This window comes from Notolepis coatsorum, assembly GCF_963971535.1.
Source record: "Notolepis coatsorum genome assembly, chromosome: 9".
NCBI lineage: Eukaryota > Metazoa > Chordata > Actinopteri > Aulopiformes > Paralepididae > Notolepis > Notolepis coatsorum.
Window position 1 is genome coordinate 10,729,289 of NC_140173.1, and position 25,948 is coordinate 10,755,236.

Sequence of the window (25,948 nt, forward strand, 5' to 3'; positions counted from 1 at the left end):
CAGAACTTGCTCCGTTTCCACTGGGCAGGTAAACGTACTTATTTCTCTGAAGTAATACCAGCCAAATCCACCTGGGTGGAGTGGAAATAATTCATCATTTCGGAGTGAGCTTCACACTTTCTGTGCCAGAATTTTTTTGTAAAGACAGACGGGGGGAGCTGGGAGCTGTAGAGCAGAGGGAATAGATGGCTACAGCCGGCGAAGCCAAGGTTCTCCTTCCTCGTCATCAGTCAGCCACAACTTCTATCACAACTTCTTCCATCAAAGCCAGGGAGCCAGCAGGGAATGGGAGTTCTCGTCTATGAGAAGCAGCCACACCCCCACAGCTTCAAAGCCCTGATCTGAATCCCCCACAAGACTCCTGCTCCCCACAGGAGCTGCCCAGTAGGGCTGTCCTCCGCTTAAAAAGTCAACTAATGCGTAGGGCGGTTCGAGATGACAACATGCATCGTGGGACGAGAGAAGATTTTAATTTCTTCTTTCCATCACTACAAAAGCAGCAGAACTGCTTTACGGCAGTATTTTACTTTATTCCCGACCCTGCGGATGTTTATTTTTTATTTTCTTACCCAGGGACAGTGCACATTAATGAACATCTTCAGTTTCCACATCAATGTAAATGTTTTTAGCTCATTTCCATCTGTAGTCTCTGCCTAACATGCATGTGTTTATGGTGTGGGAGGAAACACACGTGAACACAGGGAGAACATGCTAACTCCACACAGAAAGGCCCCCTGCTGGGGTTCGAACCCACAACCTTCTTGCTAACCACTGTGCCGCCCTTAACACATTGACCGCCGGGCAATGTGCCCCAATCATACCACTCTCTGCCACCACTCTAAGCCTATGGAGATGTTCACCTTCTTTGCAGGGCTATAACTTTTTAAATTGTATTGATATATTGACATTACTATTACAACATCGATTATCTATCGTTCAGGATGTAGGAACGTTATACTTTTTCATTCATAGATTCATACGAAAATACCGTCTCTAGAATATAAATATGTTTTATCGTTTTCTGCAGTAATTCCTAGAATGTGAGTTATAGGCATAAACGCATATATAGATTATCAACTGCCGTTTATTCGTGATACACGCTATATTAAAAATTTCAACTGTACATGATCCTAAACGTTATGACTCATCATGCACGGATGAACGGGGGGGGGTAGTTTATAATTCCGTGATCATCAGTAAATGCTTTATGTAGTATGGGTGATATATTGATCAGAGCAGTTTGCATTAATAATAATAAACAAACAGGCTGAAAGTAACGTTACTGTCCTCTTACCGTTCGCCGATGAGACTGGAGGAAAAAGATCCCACTTATTTGACGGCGATCTACTAGATCCATTTCCGGTTTGTATAATAATAATAAACGCCCAAATCATATCGATTATTGAGTTATGGCAGCGATCAGGGTTAGAAATTAACATTTTTTTTCAAGGGCTTTTTTTGCCCCCCTTAATTGCTTTTCGGGGGCTTTTTTTTGTATTTCGGGGGCACAACATTTTTATAATGAAAATTAACATAAAGATTATAAAACATTGTTGACACTTTTTTTTACAGTCTTCGTCCCTATGTTTGATAACGTAATGTTAATGTCTCCATATATAGGGCTCTACGCTAACCTTTTTCCCAAGGAGCACATGTGCTCCTGAATAAAATGTTAATAAATAAAATCTAAATACAAATTTAGGAGCACACAGAAATTTAGGAGCACAGTGACAATTGTTCAAGTAACACACACACACACACACACACACGATGTGTGACATCATGGCTTGGTTTCATGTTTTGAGGTACCTTCAATTATCTGTAAATAATACATACATACTCTATCTAAATAGATTACATATTATTGTCCCTGAGTGAGGGCAAGTTGTGTTGTTGTCTTGATATAATAACCGGTTGCCTCTGGATCAATGAATGTCTAATATTGAATAATATTATTAGATATTTTATTTTTAACATCCCTAATTCCAACAGTCAAGAGGCTTGTTTCAAATTGATGAAAAACCCCACACACGCAACGTTTGTGAGTATAGGCTCTGGCCAGGTCGATCAATGAAATACGTTGCGCGCTCAGCGCTGTGGAATGAAGGAAATGCGCATCGGGATCGGATTTGGATGTTATTCTTTTGGAGTTGTGTTACAAATGGAATGGTCTTTCCCCGCCGAACACAAGTTACTTAACGTTACACAGCCAGGTCGCGCTATGCAGATGCTTAGCTTGCTAACGTTAAGATAGCAGTGTAATGCTTGATGAGAGCAGAGCGCTCTCTCTGTGTTCGCAGCACCTCTCAAGTGCCTGGAAGCATCTCCCTGTAACACGCAGCGGGCCCCGCCTCCCTCCTCCTTGGAACAAACATTCCACCCAAAAACTGAATTTCAGTCCAGTTTCAATCTGAACTATTAACAGCGGAGCTGTTTTGTAATTCTTCATAATCACTCGTCTGTCTCCACACTGCAAGTAAATGATTTTTCCGCTTTGCACACACACATATTATTAGGGGCAATACGAGGGAAATGCTCGCACTGTAGAGCATATATATAATTATATATATAATTAGTAAACTGTCTGGGGCTTTTTTTGCCCCCCTTAACTGATATTCGGGGGCATTTGGTCAATTTTCGAGGGCATTTTGCCCCAAGCCCCCGTTAATTTCGAACCCTGGCAGCGATCCATATACACGGATGTGTGTCTAGAGTCCCGCAACAATATGTGAGTGCTGGACGCATTTCCCAGATGCACGGAGATCACCAGAGATCCATTTCCGGTTGTAACTCGCTCGATCATCCACCAGGCGGTAGTATTGATGCGTTGCAGAGTTGTGCAGGCTCCCACTGTATCAGCCGAGGCTGGGTGAGGGAATTATGAATACAATGGCGAAAAAATGAAATGTGATCTCAATAACGTCGTACACCGCGGAATGGCAGAATTCGCATGACCTTGAAACCCGTTGTACGACGTTATTGGCGCCCAATGTGTTAATGTGCTGGAATAAAGTGGATTATTGATAATTCATCGTACCTGCTCTTAAATCAAATGTGTGAAAATTATTGGTTTTACGCAAGATGAGTAAAAGCTGCGGTAGAGAGATGGTGCGGTGAAAGATGTTTTCTGTGTGTGTGTCGGTCTGTGTGTGTGCGTGACTTTCATTTGAATTTAGTTCACACTTGGGGTTATCAAAAAGTAGTCATGAAATATGTGGTTATTTTGTAGACAAATGGTTTATTGAATTTACAGAAAACTGTATATTGTGATATATAGCCCATCGTTATTGAGATACATGTCCCATATCACGATAGAAGGTTTTGTCCATTATCACACAGTCCTACTAATGGGATAGAACTGGTTTGATGGTTAGGCTAGTTGATTTAGGCCAGTGGTTCCCAAACTGTGGTGCGCGCACCCCTTGTGGTGCGCGAGCGCCCTCTAGGTGGTGCGTGACATGAAAAGGCTAATGGTGGTAAAAAAATAAATAAAAAAATTTACAATAAAATTTCATAAAAATCTTAGTCAAACCTTTAGTATTATGGATATTAAACATGCTGGCAGAGTGCATGCATCCATGTTGTCGTGAACATTTTAATTAAATAAAGAAATTCTCTATCCATAGTCGCTGTGAGAAGAGATAAAATAAAAAATCTGTGCACGGAGACCAGCAACAATTTTTCCCAATTTTTTCTAACTGAAACCCATTGGGGGGGGGGGGGGGTGTCAGCTAGGTCGGGAGGTGACAGGGGGTGCACGGCCAAAAAAGTTTGGGAACCGCTGATTTAGGCTAATCGACAAATCTGTAAAATTGCTTTTCCTAGGGCCAAACTAAATCTTTATTAAATCGTTTCATCTGAGCGATTCAATGCGGCCGGCAGCCCCAACCTTCTCATGAAACAACATCAGCACTGGGACTGACCTTCAACACTGAGACTGACCTTCACTGAGACTGACCTTCAGCACTGGGACTGACCTTCACTGAGACTGACCTTCAACACTGAGACTGACCTTCACTGAGACTGACCTTCAGCACTGAGACTGACCTTCACTGAGACTGACCTTCAGCACTGAGACTGACCTTCACTGAGACTGGCCTTCAGCACTGGGACCTTACTTCAGCACTGAGAACTTACTTCAGCACTGAGACCTTACTTCAGCACTGAGACCTTACTTCAGCACTGGGACCTTACTTCAACACTGAGACCTTACTTCAGCACTGGGACCTTACTTCAGCACTGGGACCTTACTTCAGCATAGGGCTGGGCGATATGACCAAAAACGTTATCGCGATAAAATTATTAAATTATTTTCATATAATTCGATATCGATAATTATCGTCGATATAATGTCTGTCAAGTTTAATTAACTTCTAATATCCTGCTGCGAATGTCTCAAGTCGAGTTGATGTCGTCATCAGTCCGCGCACGTTAACAGTTAGCCGACAAGCGGAGTATCTCATGACAATAAATATGACACTAAAATACTCTCTTCCGCCACAATATATTGAAACGACGTCCACTCCCACACTACTATAAACGTGGCCTCAGAATTCAAAACACACACATACTCGGCACGTAAATATATAAAACAGTGCCGTGCAAGCTAGGTATCCTAGCCAGCCTGTTGCTTCTAAGCGATGTATTCCACGACAATGTGCTAAATATGACACTAAAATACTCTCTTCCGCCACAATATATTGAAACGACGTCCACTGTATACCCCACACTACTTAAACGTGGCCTCAGAATTCAAAACACACACATACTCGGCACGTAAATATATAAAACAACGGGCGTGCAAGCTAATTAGCCTAGCAAGCCTTGTTGTTGAGTGAGTCCTAGTACGTCTCCTTCCGGATCTCGTTCGCTCTCGGCCATCTCCTTCACGGATTGGTTGTTAGCTGTTGTGCGTATGCACGTCACGTCATCACGTAACGTTGGTTGTTGTTAGTGAGTGTGGTGAGCCGAGGCTGAACGGAGCCAAGCTTGGAAATCGATATATCGAAACTTTGCGACCACGTTTCATGTTTATTTCGAGGAAATAATTTATCGCGATAGTTATCGTTATCGTTTTATCGCCCAGCCCTACTTCAGCACTGAGACCTTACTTCAGCACTGGGACCTTACTTCAGCACTGGGACCTTGCCTTACTTCAGCACTGGGACCTTACTTCAGCACTGGGACCTTACTTCAGCACTGGGACCTTACTTCAGCACTGAGACTGGCCTTCAGCACTGGGACCTTACTTCAACACTGGGACCTTACTTCAGCACTGGGACCTTACTTCAGCACTGGGACCTTACTTCAGCACTGGGACCTTACTTCAGCACTGGGACCTTACTTCAGCACTGGGACCTTACTTCAGCACTGAGACTGGCCTTCAGCACTGGGACCTTACTTCAGCACTGGGACCTTACTTCAGCACTGAGACTGACCTTCAGCACTGGGACCTTACTTCAACACTGAGACCTTACTTCAGCACTGGGACCTTACTTCAGCACTGGGACTGGCCTTCAGCACTGGGACCTTACTTCAGCACTGAGACTGGCCTTCAGCACTGGGACCTTACTTCAGCACTGGGACATTACTTCAGCACTGGGACCTTACTTCAACACTGGGACCTTACTTCAGCACTGGGACCTTACTTCAGCACTGAGACCTTACTTCAACACTGGGACCTTACTTCAGCACTGGGACCTTACTTCAGCACTGGGACCTTACTTCAGCACTGGGACTGACCTTCAGCACTGGGACCTTACTTCAGCACTGGGACCTTACTTCAGCACTGAGACTGACCTTCAGCACTGGGACCTTACTTCAGCACTGGGACCTTACTTCAGCACTGGGACCTTACTTCAGCACTGAGACTGACCTTCAGCACTGAGACTGACCTTCAGCACTGGGACCTTACTTCAGCACTGGGACCTTACTTCAGCACTGAGACTGACCTTCAGCACTGGGACCTTACTTCAGCACTGGGACCTTACTTCAGCACTGGGACCTTACTTCAGCACTGGGACCTTACTTCAGCACTGAGACTGACCTTCAGCACTGCGACCTTACTTCAGCACTGGGACCTTACTTCAGCACTGGGACCTTACTTCAGCACTGGGACCTTACTTCAGCACTGGGACCTTACTTCAGCACTGAGACCTTACTTCAGCACTGGGACCTTACTTCAGCACTGGGACCTTACTTCAGCACTGGGACCTTACTTCAGCACTGGGACCTTACTTCAGCACTGAGACTGACCTTCAGCACTGAGACCTTACTTCAGCACTGGGACCTTACTTCAGCACTGAGACCTTACTTCAGCACTGGGACCTTACTTCAGCACTGGGACCTTACTTCAGCACTGGGACCTTACTTCAGCACTGAGACTGACCTTCAGCACTGGGACCTTACTTCAACACTGGGACCTTACTTCAGCACTGGGACCTTACTTCAGCACTGGGACCTTACTTCAGCACTGAGACTGACCTTCAGCACTGGGACCTTACTTCAGCACTGGGACCTTACTTCAGCACTGGGACCTTACTTCAGCACTGAGACCTTACTTCAGCACTGAGACCTTACTTCAGCACTGGGACCTTACTTCAGCACTGGGACCTTACTTCAGCACTGGGACCTTACTTCAGCACTGAGACTGACCTTCAGCACTGGGACCTTACTTCAGCACTGGGACCTTACTTCAGCACTGGGACCTTACTTCAACACTGGGACCTTACTTCAACACTGGGACCTTACTTCAACACTGAGACCTTACTTCAGCACTGGGACCTTACTTCAGCACTGGGACCTTACTTCAGCACTGGGACCTTACTTCAGCACTGGGACCTTACTTCAACACTGGGACCTTACTTCAGCACTGGGACCTTACTTCAGCACTGGGACCTTACTTCAGCGCACTGGGACCTTACTTCAGCACTGAGACCTTACTTCAGCACTGGGACCTTACTTCAGCACTGGGACCTTACTTCAGCACTGGGACCTTACTTCAGCACTGAGACCTTACTTCAGCACTGGGACCTTACTTCAGCACTGGGACCTTACTTCAGCACTGGGACTTACCTTCAGCACTGGGACCTTACTTCAGCACTGGGACCTTACTTCAGCACTGGGACCTTACTTCAGCACTGGGACCTTACTTCAGCACTGGGACCTTACTTCAGCACTGGGACCTTACTTCAGCACTGAGACTGGCCTTCAGCACTGGGACCTTACTTCAGCACTGAGACCTTACTTCAGCACTGAGACCTTACTTCAGCACTGGGACCTTACTTCAGCACTGGGACCTTACTTCAGCACTGAGACTGGCCTTCAGCACTGGGACCTTACTTCAGCACTGGGACCTTACTTCAGCACTGGGACCTTACTTCAGCACTGGGACCTTACTTCAACACTGGGACCTTACTTCAGCACTGGGACCTTACTTCAGCACTGGGACCTTACTTCAGCACTGGGACCTTACTTCAGCACTGGGACCTTACTTCAACACTGGGACCTTACTTCCGACAGCAGGTGTGTGTCACACTAGCAAAAGGAGAAGCCAGTAGCCCACAGTTCAACGACGATACCGACTCAACCTGGTCTTGTCATTCTATAATAGTGCAGAGGATATACACAGATACCAATATTGGTAGTGGATACAGGGCCGATACCGAGCTGGTTCATGTGATCACACAGTACTGATATCAGCCTTCAAGAGCTGCCACTGGCTGTCTGTCGCTGTACTGAACAACTTACTGAAATAAATGAATCAGTTATCACGAGAAAACTTACTTTCTCTAGATAATAATAAGTCGCTATCACGAGATAGCGGCAATAAAATGATAAATAAAGACGTGGCTATACTCCGCTTCCGTAATAATTGCGCACATTTTATGCTCCTTATTACAAAAAACGAAAATGGTTATTGAAGGTTACATTTGGACTTGCATTTCTTGCAACTGAAATGACAAGCTGTTCTTCTCACGTAGGGAGGGGTGAGGCCAGGCTTGGCCCGCCAAGTCATTTTAAAGTGGACCGGGCAGAACATTTATTGGGAACCCCTGGACTACTGTGTCACCAATTTCGGTCTAATGACTTCAAACAAGTTATGGCCAAAATATCATGTGACAATATTTGTTGAGTTTTGACAGCATAACTATAGCTGAAAGGATTCCTTGAGTCACTCCAAAAAATCATTGAGGCAGTGTGTCGAAGTGTCCTCGAGCAAGACACTTAACCCCTAACTGCTCCTGATGAGCAGGTTGGCACCTTGCATGGTCGCCTCCACAGCAGGGTTTCCGTTGTCCGGTAATTACCGGTATTTGACCGGCAAAATCTGTTGAAGTCCGACATATTTAATCTCTCCGGTCTTAATGTCCGGTGAAAATAATTCCCTCTAAGCACAATTTGATTATTTGAATTGTATTAAAATAGGCTCAAATTAAATAGCATATGCGATGAACGAAACAATCATTACATTTGTTTCATCGTTGCTTCACCAAGCAGGTCTAATAATGACAACGCTGTTGTCAGCGGGAGCTTGCTGCATGTGCAGCTGCAGAGCCACAGAATCCACCATCTGTGCCGGCACAGTGCAATACTCCAATTCAGCCATTGGCAATTCAGCTGTTGGGTGGGGGGCGCTGCTGAGCGGTCCCCAGATAAGAGCCTGAAAACAGCTGAATCTGCAGCGGCATACTCTCGCAAATAAGTCGTTGGGAGGTGGAGAGTCATCACGCAAACCCACAATAATGTTGCCGTCTCTCTCTGCCAAATTTCTCAGTTCTTCGCTTGATATAATTAATACAAATGTCCAATATAATGGAATTCGTTAGCTCATAAAAATGTGATTATAACAGACTGCTGTTTATTAATGTCGGGCCGACTGCCCACAGACACCTATTTGATTTAAAGTCGGCAGCAGCACGGAGTCTCTGGACTTATTTTATTTGGAATATAATGACTGTATACGCAAAAGTAGCCTAGTTTTAAGTTAAAATATTATAAATCTACATGCCTTGAGGATGTCATTCTTTATATTATAGCCTGCCTATCAATTGTTTTTAAGCTCAATAAACTCTGACCGGAATTTCTCTCATTTGAGCGGTAGATTTAAATCTACCGGACCCTGAGACCGGCAACAATTTTTTCTAGCGGAAACCCTGCTCCACAGTCAGTGTGTGAATGTGAGGCATGGAGGCTTTGGATAAAAGCGCTATATAAATGCAGTCAATTTACCATTTCACAATCGCAAGCAATCCCCAAATAATGACTAATGTCATCTGTTTGGATATAGTTGTGTATCTGAGGGACAATTACAAAGGCACTCATTTCTGGCAAAAGAACATTGCAACTGATCAAATGCATGAGACATCCTTTTATCCGTAGTGGTGGATAAGCTCCTGTCGTGGGTTTTATGCCCATACGGTTTGATTAGTTTGGATGAACTCACGCAGTTCCCGTATCTGCTGTGTACAGCACTCAGTCAAGCAGCGAGGCAGATAGAGAGAGAGAGAGAGAGAGAGAGAGAGAGAGAGAGATGCAGATGTACAGAGAGAGTGCAAAATGGTTTTGGGGAGCATAGCCTGTTGCTGACAGCTAGGGGTGTGGAAGTTTCTTGATTCTAAGATGCATCGCGATGTGGATGATTTTATTTTTACTCTCTTGCTAGCTTTTATGTTCTTTTACAATGTAGCGCTTTGAGATTTGTGATATATTTTAGCCATATGGCCCTGCCATAGCCGCTGAGTTGCTGGCTGCCCATGAGCATTGAGTAAATTAAATACTTAAGAGTTTACCAGTTTTCACTTTCAAGTTTCCCTATACGTGATGTGTGCCGTCAGCATTGTTCCCTATACTTCAAGACAGGTCGGATGTGGGATGTTCCCTATACTTCCAAACCGAATATAGATGAATGGGAGTCTGAAAAAGGTGTTGTTGATGCTTTAATCATGTAGAGCTCATAAGGCTGTCCCCGAAGCCCGTTTTTGGGATTCGAACTTCGTCAGGGTTTTTCAAACGGACGTTCGAACCTTCGTTTTTTATTTAAAAATATATATATATATTTTTTTTTAAATCAGAATTTTTTTTTTATAAATATCCTCAAATTAAATCAAAAATTTGAATAAAGTGATTAATCTGATTAAATGATGAGTTTTTTTTATTAAATCAACTTTCTTTAATGAATATAACTCATCAGTTTTTAATACTATAATATTAGTGTAGCCTAATCTTAACTGCAACTGTGAAGAAAAACCCCATTGGTTTAAATAGAATGAATAGACATAAAATATATTATATATATATATATATATATAAAATGTATTCAAAATTCAAATGTTGATTTAGAATTCGAATGCCAATGTAACAGACGAAGGTCTGAACGTTCGAACGTTTGGGCTCAGCCCTAAGAGCTCAGTGATTGAGTTTCAATTTCAAGTACTATAGTTCCCACCATCATGAAAACAAGATAATGTAGATGAAATTATTATTGTGGCGCATGCCATGTTGCTCTCATTTTGTCTTGTGTTGTAAATGTAAGACCAACACGGTTCTGTATTATATTGACTCAATCAATGATATCATTATCCACTTAGGCACTAGCCTAATTTTATAATATTGTACAGCTCATATGCCCATAATGAATGTGAATGTGAATAAGTCTCTCCTGAAGCTGAATACCAGAAAGACAAGGCTCTAGTGATGATGGATCTGCTACATAGACAGTGAATAGTGGAACAACTCCTAGGACACTAAACATTTAGTGATTATTTTTTTACATTTAGTAATTTAGCTCAACGCTTTTATCCAAAGTGACTTACAAGTTCTGTACAACAAGTCAGCAGGAAGAGTACAACTCTGGCAGCTAGGCGTAAGTGACATTGTTCGTCAAACTGTGTTTTTTTTTCATCTCAGATATTGATTGAAGAAGTGTGATTTTAGTCAACGACGGAAAAAACGGCTGTCCTGACTGAGTCTAGTTTTTTACCAACCCAGTTCCACGTTCTGCGATCTGATTGGCCACTGACGTTTCTGGTGTGATCTGATGGCCACTGACGTTTCTGGTCATGTGACATGTGCGCCCAATCGCGTGACGCCTGTGTCTTTGCCCATTTCCGCCTCGACCAGCAGCAAACTACCTAACGCCTAGTTTATCACTGGTTAAGCTTAGGCGACTCTTTCGCAGTTGGTTAAGGTTAGAGTTTGGAATCAGGGCTGGTGTTCTATCGCCCTGCTCTAAGACAAACTCTAACCTTAACCAACTTCGAAAGAGCGCCTAAGATTAACCAGTGAAAGAACTTGCCGTCAAACTAGACGCGTCCTGACTGGTCAGTGGTGGGAAGTGGAACGAACTGTTCCACCATTGCAGGGCTTGACATTAAGGCTTGTCCGATTGTCCGGGACAAGTATAAAAAAGAAATGTTTAAAAAAAAAAAATGTAAATGGTGGGACAAGCATAATACAGCTTTAACTTGTCCGAACGGACAAGTAAAAATATATATATATATATTCCCCAAACTAATAGTAACGTTATTCCATCTGATCAAAGTTAACTTCACATTTATTGGCTGTTCGTTTACATGTCGATTCATGCATCGGCCTCCAGTGCTGCATAGATATAAACAACTGTGTGTCTTGACTTCCTAGTGTGACGCACTCATCTACGGCATCCAAGAGGCTCAAGGGGCTCAAACGCAAACCCAATACATCACAGTGTCTGTTGTAATACGACTATGCTGCCACCGAAAATGCCAGTTTGGATTTCTGTACTTTCTACTACATGTTTTATTACTTCATAAACGATCCCATCAGTCTTTAAAATAATAGAGATTGTGAAATCGTTCCACCTGGGAGCCTTTTTGACTAAATCAATTTATTTTCTCTTTCTCTACAGAAACTAAGACTGAGATTTGATGCTTGCTCTCTCTCTCGCTCTCATTCATCACTCTCTCTCACACACACAGTACTACTCTGACAATAATATAAGAAAGGTGTTTTCAATATTGTTATTGTTTTGGTTGTTTTGTTGTTACCCGTTGATCTAATGTGCCTATTGTTAAAAGAAAATATTATTTCAAATACAAATACAATTATGTATTTCCTAATCATTTGCATGGTGTTTTTTATGGCAATAACAACTATACCATAATAACAACTATACAACTATAGGCGTAGACCAGGGTTTAACCCCTGGTTGTCAAGAGGGGAGATGAGGAAGATGAGCTGGTGCTGATGGGGAGTGAAGATGAGCTGGAGGACTGATCATAAAGTATATATACCACACACACACACACTGTGTTTAAGTTATTAAAGCATAATAATTGTCCAAATCTCGTCGGTTTTATTTATTTTCACAAGTACATTTCGGACAAGTAAGTTTAGCTTTCGGACAAGTAAGATATCTGAGCCACTTGTCAGAAGGATGTCAAGCCCTGCACCATTGTTTAAACCAGTACCAACAGTGATTTTAATGGGATGTGTGTACATGTTCTGATTCAGAGCTGTAAGCCCTATACATTTAAATAAAATGTATTTGGATGTAATATCTCAAACAAAAATGATATAAGTCTACAAAGTCTTGCCAAAAACAACAGCTCCCTGCATCACAAACCACATTGGCCTGCCGAGACCACCATCGCATTCCTCGTCGAAAGGTACACATTGTGCATAATAATAATGCTAAATCACCAGCTGATCAGAAGGTGGGATTTTTTTCCTTTTCTTATTCAGTCTGTGGAAAACATGTATTGCACGTGTATGACATTTATTTCTGTTTTGCAGGTAACATCATTCTTGTTAATTTCCCAGAAGTTGCCTACTGCCGTTTAATCAAATGAATGAAAACTTTATTAACAGATTGCAGAATGGGTACAATACAATACAGTACGGCTCAATACACAATTGTTAAGGGGATGCAGACCAGAGAAAGACTTTCATCTTGTTTACATCAGGGTCCCCCATTTTCAATTCATAATGACATATGACATACAGACGTACATCTAGACATAAAGCCATCCGTTATTTCTGTCAATCCATCATCATAAGTAACATGTATGACAATAATATGGTCAACCTGTTCCACAGATAGGTCACTTACTCACTTCGATTAGGGGGAACCCACAGGGAACCCTTATTTTAGCACGACAGGTCACCCGTCAGTCACTATGGTCATTATGGATTGAAAATGGGGGACCCTGATGTAAACAAGACGAAAGTCTTTCTCTGGTCTGCATCCCCTTAACAATTGTGTGTATTGAGCTGTACTGTACTGTACCCATTCTGCAATCTGTTAATAAAGTTTTCATTCATTCACCTGAAAATCCACTCACGTCACGGATCACGTGTGTGCGTTTGAAACTATGTGCAAACAGTGGTGGGATTATAAACATTGCACTACAAACGATCTAATGTTTATTACATATCACATAGATATTATAATAACAAATGGTAAATTCATTGGCATGCATTTGTTTTCTGGCACGGCATTGAGCACAGTGGACTTGGAGCTTGGGGTATAAGTATAGTATATAATATATATACAGCTGCTCCCAACGTCCCAATGATGCACAAGTAGCAGCCAGGGTTTCTGACGTTTGGCTTCTACGTCAAATGTATATACACTCTGGGGCGGCTACGTGGCGTAGTGGGCAAGGCGCCCGCCACGAAATCTGGAGACGCTGGGCTTGCCTGTTCAAGCCCAGCGCTCCACATTTGCTTTCAGTTTAGCTGGTCGTTCATACTAATACACATTGGCCGTATTAGGGGGTGGGAAACTGATGGGTGGGGATCGGGCGTTGTGGACAGCGACTCCTACAGGTCGGTTGGTGCGCCTGCGCAGTAGAATCAGGAAGTGTCGGGGGCAGCGTGAGCCTCCCACGCGTTACTCCTCGCCACTGAGAGATCGAGCTGCGCAGGTGAAAAGATGCGACTGCTGTTACCTCAAGTACCGGAGGGGACTTGTGCTATGTATGACTTAGTCCACATTGCAGCTGGCTTGTGGGAGGCAAGAAACAGTGTTCGTGACAGGGGAGGGTTGAATTGGATGATACGAAATTGGGATGGGAGAAAATATAGAAAAATGGGAGAAAAAGTGGATCAACCAAAAAAAAATTATATACACTCTTTTCTGGACACTTTTTGTATCACAAACAGTACTGTATTTGCAAATCTGGTATGTCATAAATGTATAGATGTAGCAGTACTGTCTATCTGTATGTGAATGAATGAATGAATGAAAACTTTATTAACAGATTGCAGAATGGGTACAGTGCAGTACAGCTCAATACATACAATTGTTAAGGGGATGCAGACCAGAGAAAGACTTTCGTCTTGTTTCCACCAGGGTCCCCCATTTCCAATTCATCGTAACATATATGACATACATGACATACAGATAGATGTCAGATGTCATGTAAGTATGTCATATATGTTATGATGAATTGAAAATGGGGGACCCTGATGTAAACAAGACGAAAGTCTTTCTCTGGTCTGCATCCCCTTAACAATTGTGTATATTGAGCTGTACTGTATTTGTACCCATTCTGCAATCTGTTAAATAAAGTTTTCAATCAATCAGTCAAACGGGCGCTGCAGCAAAAAGCTGCAAGTTAACCTTGTTGTCGTCGTTATCAAAAGCCAGGCCTGGTGTCATCATCACCTCCCTGTCTAGCAAGCAGGTTATGTGTTCAAATAGTGTTCAAAACAAACACCCGCTTTTCTGTGGCAACCCCCCCCCCCCCCCCCCCCCGACATGCAGAACATTTAATAACATCTAACTCGTCACCAGAGACAGTCTAATGTCGGGGGCATCATCACCCACTGCTAGCTAGGAGCTAACTCACCAGCCCCTTTCGTGATTGTGATGCACCGAGTGAAGCCACAGTCACTTGCTCCTCAATAGGAAACCAACCTAGATTGACCCTGAAGGACTGGTTCTGACCGAACCGTTCATGATACAAGAATCACAGAGACATCTCAAAGGTGCTCACAGCTGCACGAGGGTTTCAGACAGAGATGCGGGATGGTTTGAAAGCTCTGCGTTGCTAATAAACACTTTTAATATTTTTTATAAACTGGTCAACACGGCGTTATTTCCGGCGTTGGCTGCCTGGTGTGATCACAGCGCATGCGCATCATGCACCCAACGACGGAAATAACGCCGTTTTGAGCAGTTTATAAAAGTTATTTAAAATGTTTATTAGCAACGCCGAGCTTTCAAACCATCCCGTATCTCTGTCCGAAACCCTCGTGCAACTGTGAGTACCATTGTGATGTCTCTGTGATTCTTGTATCACGAACGGTTCGGTCAGAACCAGTCCTTCAGGGTCAACATAGGTTGGTTTCCTATTGAGGAGCAAGTGACTGTGGCTCCACTCGGTGCATCACAGTCACGGAAGGGGCGAGAGACGCTCACGTTTCAACTGCGAGAGAGCGGGTTATATTGTTCGCTTGACAAGCTGACTGGCATGACAACACGGGTTGGTTACTCACGTTCAGTTTTAACAGGGGGGTGCTTTCAGTCCAAAATTATAATGTCTCCGACGTTTTCGGAAAAGCGTTTTCTCTCCTTTTGGCTCTTGTTCTTCAGCTGAGCTCTGTGTGTGCAAAACAGACAACAGCGGTTTCTTCTTCCGTGTTCCACACAGGAGGCCCCGCCCCCGGCACGCCCCCGGCACGCCCCCCACCTCCCTCCCTCCCTCGCGCACAGACCATTGATTGATTGATTGATTGATTGATTGATTGATTGATTGATTGATTGATTTACATTTTTATTAACAGATTGCAGAATGGGTACAATACATACAGCTCAATACACACAATTGTTTTTTTTTATAAATGTTTTTTATCATACATAAAACAGAACATAACAGTACAATAATAATAATAATAATAATAATAATAATAATAATAATAATAATAATAATAATAATAATAATGACAGCGACGACAACAATAATAACAGTAACATGAATCATAATGACCTTGACAAGAGACTGACAAACAAGAAAAAGTAAAATAATAAAAATAAAAATAAATGTGGCTCAGACACTAGCAACCATGTTTGTGTATTATACAGGGCCACAGAGAATCTCTTCAGAGTAGTAAGACACTCATCGATGAGCTCAGTGCAATGGGGCACTGCGTTTCCTATACAGAGTGTTGTGAAGGGCCAGATTAAACTGAGAATCTACCTTTATTGTTTGATATACTTTGTATATTATTTATATATATACACGGAATATCCCTTTACCTGCGTTCAAACCAGAGTAATATTCGCTCTCCTTATTGGACAGCGCCCCCAGGCGCCAGCGCGCAGGCCCCCAACGGCAGGTTCAAAGACAAGTTCAGGCATGTCAGGACATGCCCGGAGACAGCGTATTGATACCAGACAAAGACTGCGGTTTGGGACTAGATATTCACTTAAGTATATATACAGCGCAAGGTGCGCGCGGCAGTACCTTACCCCACCTTCACCCCGAGTCAACGTGCAGTGAAGTGAGCAACCTTGCGTCTAACAGAGCGTTGAGAACCACGTGCGAATAGAATAGTAAAGTGTCAGAGTTTAATGCAGTAACGTCGAGTTCGACCTAATCTAATGTGAAGTAAATAGTCGTTCATTTATTGTATATCGTGCGGCCACAGTTCGTTCGTGTGTAGCATTACCCAGCGGTTCGTCGTGTCTTTAGCTAGTGTACTTAACCAGGCTGTGTGGCCTAAATACGTCGCCCACACCCGAGGAGTCCTAGGCGGGGAACCGTTGGACATGTACACAGGAGAATCGGCGTCGGCGATTGCAGAACCATTACTGGTTGGATTATATTGATTTGGAACGTGGTACCCGGAGAAGAGCATCGTTGATTTCCACTATCGTTTGGGATTCAACCTCGTGAGGATTACAACTCGGGCTGGCCTCGTGGACGGAGGCTGGCTAACTGTCATCAATGCTATCGAGCATTTGGATTACAATTATTGCTTTGCTGCTGATCAAGGGAGTTTACAAGGACCGACTCCTGTACCTGGAGTCTCTTTATTCCTCATTGAATCAGACGGAGCACCCAAACATTCCTCTACCCTCCAGGCCTTACACCCCCGGAGGGAACCCATTGTCTCCAGTCGGTACCAGTGTTGCCCTATATAGTTGCTACTATACGACAGGTGGTGTCAACTTAGACCCATCGTAGGATTCCTGCTATTCTTAGTGACTCATGCTATTGACTGACTTTACGCATATTCTTCGCCATACAAGCGCGACCCTAATTCTCATTCTGTAACCTAATGTTGCATAATAATAATAAATTACCCTCAAATACTATTTCTTTGTCAATGCCGTGTTCTTGTGGGTGTTCACCATCTATATTTGATGTACTGTCTGGCCAGTAATTAAAGTACATAACTAGCAGTGGTTTAATCTATCACAATCTTTAATACAGTCAGGGTTTTGTAACCCCTCAGTTACAATTGGTCCTTCGAGCCGGATGGTATCAGTGTAATATTTAATATAATATTAATATTGACATGGCCAGCGGTGAACACTCTCCAAGCGGCTCCCCTAAGCTAGAACGCCCGCAGCGCAAACGTCAGCTACCTCCATATCTGGAGGACTTCGCTTTCGTTCTACCCCTTAGCTTATCTAAACAGACGTTAAATACGGATAAATCGGATAGTTTAAGCATGTCCAATCCTATCGACTTGGCGACCCTGCCAGTAGAGACCCCAGTGGGTTCAAACGAAACTGACTTAGCTCACGGGGGGGACCAAGTGGGACATGACGTGACTATACCTCCAGACAGCGTCACCGGGATAGACCCCGGAGCGCTCCAGGATAAAGAAAGCGCTCCAGGGATAGAACCCGACACACAACCAAGAGAAGAGTACCGCGCCCAGGAGATAGACCTCGGAGCGCGCCAGGAGAACAGATCTCCAACAAGCCCTGTCAGCACCCGATCACCTCCGTCAGTGTCATCCCCCAGCGAGGCGGACCAGAGACTGGCGCAAGCCTTGATCGCCACGCTGACAGCCTCAACCGAAAGAGACCGACTTCAGGGTGAGCGTGACCGGCTTCAAGCAAAGACGCTTAGTGAGCGCGGACACTCTGCCACGGAGAGAGAGCGCCTCCACGCGCAACTCCAAGCGCAAGCCCTTAGTGAGCGCGAACACTCTGCAGCGGAACGAGAGCGCCTCCGGGCGCAACAATTAAGTGAGCGCGAACACTCTGCCGTGGAACGAGAGCGCCTCCAGGCTCAACAAATGAGCGAGCGCGAACAACGAGAGCGCCTCCAGGCGCAACAATTAAGCGAGCGTGAACACTCTGCAGCGGAACGAGAGCGCCTTCACGCGCAACTCCAAGCGCAAGCCCTTAGTGAGCGCGAACACTCTGCAACTGAACGAGAGCGCCTCCAGGCGCAACAAAGGAGTGAGGACGACCGCATAAGACTGGAGGAGAGGCGCCTTCAGACGGAAGAGAACATCGAACGAGACCGCGCCAATGCACAGCGCGACGGCGCCAATGCACAGCGCGAAGCAGAGCGCGACGCCGCCAATGCGAAGCGCGAAGCAGAGCGCGACCGGCTGCAGGCGCAGATGATAGAACAATTGATCGCCAGGGCGACACCCCCTCTCTCCGCACGGAGCTCCTGGAGATCATCACGACAAGGGTCTAGGGCACCTTCCCCTACCCGACAAAGCTACCCGGGACCCGGCCAACAGGAGGAACCTGTCTACGTCTCCGAGCCCCCTCCCCGACCGGTCCATACGAGACCCAGCCAACGGGAAGAACCGGCCTACGTCGCCGAGAGACTAACTAGAAGACTCCAGGACCTAGAAGAGGAAGAGGAGGAATATCAAGCCCACCAGCACGAACGTACTTTGGACCAGGAGGCCCAGTACAGCCCCGACTTCAGCCCCGAGTCACTGCACTACAAACCCCCGACCCAACTCACGGGTGAGTTTGACGTACAGTCAGCACCGAGGAACAGCACCTGAGGACCCGGCCTCTGGTACCCACCAAGTACTAACCCACGACCACACGTACAGGGAGACTCGCCCAGGAGGCCTCTTCCCCTACTCTCACCAATGTACCAGCCATCCATGGCATCGTACCTTGGCACACCGACGTTCCCAGACTTTACGCGCGAGGACAGAGCACAGTACACGGAATTACGCATGTGTTTGGAGACTATGATGTCCGATGTCCACGACGAGTCGTACAAATATGCCATCCTCCTCAAGCATCTCAAGGTGCCCAGAGCGCATAACATAGCGCTGGCATATTCCAACTCAAGCACCCCATACTCCGCGGCTCTGGTGGCCCTCGACCAGCGTTATGGACGCATATGGGATTACGTGATCCAAGAAATACGGGATATCGACCGTCTCCCCCCAGCCAAAGACAATAGAGCACTGGATGACCTCTCTATCAAGGTACAATCCCTCGTGGGGATACTGGGGTCCCAAAAGGAGAAGGGGAGATATGAACTGTATGCAAATTCTAATGTGGAGCGAATACTGGAGAAGCTCCCTCCAGCCCGCCAAGAGCGTTTTCGGCGGCAGAGAGACCACCGTGATCCCAACGGCCCAGAGCCATCCCTCCTAGACCTGGCCGCTTTCCTCGCAAGGGAAGTTAGTAGCCTACGACTGGACACATTCGTGTGGAGTGGACCTAGCCCAAGAGATGGACCTCGGAGGTCCAACGATAACCGCCGGTCAGTGACAGTTATGCACCAGGCCGAGTCAGTGCCGCAGCACAAGAACCACAGCACCCCCCAGACCAAGGGGAAGTGGAAGATTGTATGCCAGTACTGTGAAAATGAACATTGACTGTCTCAATGTGACACCTTCAAGAAGCTGACTGCTGACGAGGTGAGTCAGTGGATCAAAGCCAACCGCCGCTGCTTCCGCTGCGCGCGCAGCCATATGGCAGCTGAGTGCCGCCTAAAGAAAAGATGCAGCAAGTGCGACGGCGCCCACTTGGAGGTCCTACACGACAGCAACAAGAAGAAACCCGTACCCCCAAGCAGCTCGAGAGTGAACATCATGTACATAGACCCTGCGAAGAGCGGGAGCTCCCGAGTGCTCTTGAAGGTGGTCCGAGTGCTCTTAAGCTACGAGGACAAGGTCATGGACACTTACGCCGTCCTAGACGATGGGTCAGAAAAGACTCTCCTCCTCGCATTCGCCGCAGCCCGGCTGGGTCTGCGGGGGAGCGAAGAAACAATGACAATTTGTACCATTAGAAGAGACCTGAAGACCATAAAGGGTGAAAATGTCTCCTTCACGATAGCAGCGGTCGGGCAGCCCGAGAAGCAGTATAGCATCACTAACGCCTTCACCAGCCACGACATAGGCCTGTCACAGTACACCTACCCCATCCCAAAGCTGATGGAGAAATACGTGCACCTACGTCAACTACCTATACCGCTCATCGACGACGCCACCCCGACCCTGCTCATAGGATCCGACCACGCACACCTCATCGTCCCAACGGACCGGGTCCACATCGGGCCCAGAGGCTGTCCAGCAGCGGTCGAGACCCGCCTGGGTTGGACACTACAAGGCCCCCTCTCCGGGTCTTCCAACCGACCGACAGCCACTCGCTGTCTCTACACGAGGATAAACGAAGAAGACACCACCCTCTTGCAGCACGTCGAGAGGCTATGGACATTAGACGCAATGCCCTTTAAGAATGAAAAGAAACTCGTTCGCTCAAAGGAAGACACTTATGCCATAGCCCTCCTCGAGCAGAAGACAAAGAGAGTCGAGGTCAACGGAGTGATGAGATACGCAACTCCACTCCTGAGGCGAGAGGGTATGCCCACCCTCCACGCCTCAAGAGAAGCGACAGAGCGATATCTACTGAACACCGAGCGGCGTCTAGCCAAAGACCCCACTCAAGCCACTGTGTACCGCGCTGAGATCGACAAACTGATCACAGCGGGACACATAAAGAAAATTGACATTCAAGAGGCCAACCAGACGATTGAATCCTGGTACGTGCCCCACCACAAGGTCCACCACAACGGCAAGGATCGCATTGTATTCAACTGCAGCTACCAGATCGGACTACAGAATCTGAATAAAGAACTCTTGCCCGGCCCGACACTCGGCCCCTCTCTCCTCGGCGTACTACTACGTTTCCGCCAAGACAAGGTGGCCATCAGCGGCGACATCAAAGGGATGTTCCTGCAGGTGCGACTAGTGGAGGAGGACAAGCCCTTGCTGCGGTTCCTATGGAGAGAGAGGATCAAAGATGAGCAACCATCCATCTACCAATGGGAGGTCCTCCCCTTCGGCACCACATGCAGCCCATGCTGTGCTACGTTCGCACTTCAAAAACATGTGACAGAAGACCCTGAAGCTGACGAGGAGGTCAGACAAAGTGTAGAGAGGAGTTTCTACGTGGACAACTGTCTGCAAAGCGTCTCGACGCCAGAAGAAGCCAAAGCCCTCCTGCTCAAGCTCCGCGCCTCACTGATCAAAGGCGGCTTTGATCTCCGGCAGTGGGCCAGCAGTGACCCTCAAGTACTTCGCAGCCTCTCCCCAGAGACAAAGGCAGCAAGCAGCGAGACCTGGATGGCGACCACCCCAGGTGAAGCACAGGAAATGACATTGGGCCTAGTCTGGCGCTTCAAAACAGACTCGCTCCATTACAAATACACACCCCTGACCACAGAGCAGGGAAGGTCGACCCCTCTACCGACCACCAGACGGAGCGTATACAGAACACTCGCAAGTCAATACGACCCGCTGGGGTGTATCCTACCTTACACCACTCGGGCGAAAATGATTGTACGAGAGCTGTGGGACAAGGAACAGGGCTGGGACGACCCCATACCCGACCACCTAGCTTCCACCTGGAGAGAGTGGGAGAGAGAACTCAGCTCGCTCCAAAATGTGAACATACGCCGAAGCTACTTCCCACCCACAGTGCGGCTGGAGACGTGCCAGATGGACCTGCACGTCTTCAGTGACGCCTCGGAAGTGGCCGACGGCTCGGTGGCCTACTTGCGGGCCCGAGAGGAGGGAGGAGAAATACACACAGCCTTCATCCTGGCTCGCTCAAGGATAGCCCCCCGCAAGCAACAATCGATCCCGCGTCTAGAGCTCTGCGCAGCTCTGGTAGGCGCGCAACTCGCCACGTTAATCCAACGTGAACTCACCATCCCGGTGCAAAGAACAATCTTGTGGTCAGACTCCATGACCGTACTCACATGGATCCAGTCCGATTCTTGTAGATACAAGGTCTTCGTGGGAGTCAGAATCACAGAGATTCAAGACCTGGTAGGATCAGCGTGCTGGAGGTACGTGGACACGAAACAGAACCCAGCCGATGTCATCACACGGGGGATGTCCCTAGATGACCTCACACGTCACAATATCTACAGTGACGGTCCTGAGTTCCTCAAGCTCCCGGAGGAAGAGTGGCCTACCCCCACCCCTCGGGAGGCTAGTCAAGAGGAGGCAGAGATCAAGAAATCTATGTTCTGTGGGTTGACGCACATCCCAGTCCCCACTGACCCTAACATAGACGACTGCCTCACCTTTGAGAGTGCGCAGCTAAAAACATTCCTGTGGCACCACCCTGAGGTTCCCCCCACTACCGACATTGACGCATCGAACTACGCAGAGGCAGAACTCCTTCTGCTACAGCGAGCCCAAAGAGACTCGTTCCCCGACGAGCTAGACTGCCTGCAGGGAATAAAGCCAATCCCGTCAGACAGCAGACTGCTCCACTTGGCCCCCGAGCGCGACACCCATGGCCTCATCAGGGTGGGTGGTCGTCTGAGACGGGCCCCGGACTTAACGGATGACGTCAAGTTTCCTATAGTCCTCAACAGCCGACACAAGGTCACTGAGCTCATCATAAAGAAATACGACGAGGATGTGCACCACGCTGGGGCAGAGAGAGTCTTCGCTGAGATCCGACATCGTTATTGGATACTGCAAGGAAGAGAAGCAGTACGACGCTTCCAGCGGACCTGTCTAGACTGTCGCAAGTGGCGAGCACAGCCCAGTATACCCATGATGGCCGACCTGCCTCCCTGTCGCCTCCGACTCGGCGAGAAGCCCTTTCACTCCACGGGCGTGGACTGCTTCGGCCCGCTCTACGTGAAGAAAGGAAGAGGGACAGAGAAGAGGTGGGGCATTGTATTCAAGTGCATGACCACCCGAGCAGTACACATAGAACTCCTTCCGACCATGAGTACGGACTCATTCCTCATGGCCTTCCGGAGATTCACAGCGCGAAGAGGAAAACCGTCTACGTTGTTGTCTGATCACGGGACAAACTTCAAAGGCGGAGAAAGAGAGCTGAGAGAGAGCTTCCAAGCCATGGGTCCAGAACTTAAGACCCACCTCGCTCCTTATCAGATGGACTTCCAGTTTAACCCCCCGAACGCCCCTCACTTCGGGGGAACCTGGGAAAGAGAAGTACGTTCCATAAAGACAGCTCTGTACGCCGTGCTTGGGGCCCAGACCGTGGCTGAAGAAGTCCTCACGACAGTCCTCACGGAGATCGAGGGAGTATTGAACTCAAAGCCCCTCGGTTACGTCTCAAGTGATGTAGCAGATGTCGACCCAGTCACCCCCAACACTCTCTTGATGGTGCGGCTGGACCCCGCGCTTCCACAGACGGTGTACAGACCTGAAGAAGCGAACGGCCGAAGAATGTGGAGGTACAGTCAAATATTGGCTGACAAGTTTTGGAACAGTTTCCTCCTCCACTACCTACCGTCTCTCCAAACCCGTCAGAAATGGGTAAAGGACAGAGACAACTTACAAGTGGACACAGTCGTTATGATCATAGACCAGTCACTACCCCGAGCTATGTGGCCGGCCGGCCGCGTAAGCAAAGTGATCACTGGTGCCGACGGAAAGGTCAGAGCGGCAGAAGTTATTGTCCAGGGGCGGACCTACACCCGACCCGTGGCGAGGCTGATAGAGTTGCCGAGGCTCCCTGACTCCCCTGATGACGATCATGACCCACTGACTTTGTAGATTGCCCTACTCCCCACAACAGACATTGAGCAGTTGACTGGACTATTAATCTGTCTCCTTTAACTAATTATGAGCGGACTAATTAGGAGGCGGCTGTTGTGAAGGGCCAGATTAAACTGAGAATCTACCTTTATTGTTTGATATACTTTGTATATTATTTATATATATACACGGAATATCCCTTTACCTGCGTTCAAACCAGAGTAATATTCGCTCTCCTTATTGGACAGCGCCCCCAGGCGCCAGCGCGCAGGCCCCCAACGGCAGGTTCAAAGACAAGTTCAGGCATGTCAGGACATGCCCGGAGACAGCGTATTGATACCAGACAAAGACTGCGGTTTGGGACTAGATATTCACTTAAGTATATATACAGCGCAAGGTGCGCACGGCAGTACCTTACCCCACCTTCACCCCGAGTCAACGTGCAGTGAAGTGAGCAACCTTGCGTCTAACAGAGCGTTGAGAACCACGTGCGAATAGAATAGTAAAGTGTCAGAGTTTAATGCAGTAACGTCGAGTTCGACCTAATCTAATGTGAAGTAAATAGTCGTTCATTTATTGTATATCGTGCGGCCACAGTTCATTCGTGTGTAGCATTACCCAGCGGTTCGTCGTGTCTTTAGCTAGTGTACTTAGCCAGGGTGTGTGGCCTAAATACGTCGCCCACACCCGAGGAGTCCTAGGCGGAGAACCGTTGGACATGTACACAGGAGAATCGGCGTCGGCGATTGCAGAACCATTACTGGTTGGATTATATTGATTTGGAACGTGGTACCCGGAGAAGAGCATCGTTGATTTCCACTATCGTTTGGGATTCAACCTCGTGAGGATTACAACTCGGGCTGGCCTCGTGGACGGAGGCTGGCTAACTGTCATCAATGCTATCGAGCATTTGGATTACAATTATTGCTTTGCTGCTGATCAAGGGAGTTTACAAGGACCGACTCCTGTACCTGGAGTCTCTTTATTCCTCATTGAATCAGACGGAGCACCCGAACATTCTTCTACCCTCCAGGCCTTACACCCCCGGAGGGAACCCATTGTCTCCAGGCGGTACCAGTGTTGCCCTATATAGTTGCTACTATACGACAGGTGGTGTCAACTTAGACCCATCGTAGGATTCCTGCTATTCTTAGTGACTCATGCTATTGACTGACTTTACGCATATTCTTCGCCATACAAGCGCGACCCTAATTCTCATTCTGTAACCTAATGTTGCATAATAATAATAAATTACCCTCAAATACTATTTCTTTGTCAATGCCGTGTTCTTGTGGGTGTTCACCATCTATATTTGATGTACTGTCTGGCCAGTAATTAAAGTACATAACTAGCAGTGGTTTAATCTATCACAATCTTTAATACAGTCAGGGTTTTGTAACCCCTCAGTTACACAGAGGTTAGGCACTTCCTCACATCTGTGGCAGCAGACCAGATATCAAGGACAGAGAGTGGTGTCTACATCCCAACTGGCCTCACTGGAGTCTCTGAACACGGAATTGTTGATGCAGCCATCGACAACTTTGATCAAAATGAGGACACTCTCGATGGGAAGCATACAACCCATGCTATGGCTTCTGTTGTGTACCGAAGAGGCCATGTCTCCACAGCAGATAAATGCCTGGCATGGGTCCCAGAGAGGTCTATCACCACCTTAAACTTCACAGGTACATTTTGTGTATTTCTTTTTTGATGTGAAATCTGTTTATGTTATGTATTTGCTCAGTCACATGAAATACAAAAAAATTGTGGGGGGGGGGGGGGGTCAGTATAAATGTATTTAGAGTATTCTGATTTGATATTCAATGCATATGATCACAAGCTTATCTTCTCATTTCAATTTTGATTACAGATACATCAAATCTCCAAAGCGGCCAGAACCACCTGAACTTCCCAAACCGGAGATACTGCACACAAACACAGCAGTCTATAAAGCAGCTGAAGATAGAGATCTGGTATGGAA

At 46.6% G+C, this 25,948-nt stretch overlaps 1 protein-coding gene across 1 annotated transcript in view; it reads right to left on the bottom strand.

Moving 5' to 3' along the window:
* micu1 (mitochondrial calcium uptake 1) overlaps positions 1-15,624 on the bottom strand; it is a 180,106-nt gene extending 164,482 nt beyond the window's left edge. Inside the window, 1 exon segment of the mRNA XM_084321252.1 lies at positions 15,484-15,624. The gene's annotated coding sequence lies outside the window, so the exon portion shown is untranslated.
* Positions 15,625-25,948: the final 10,324 nt, after the last annotated feature.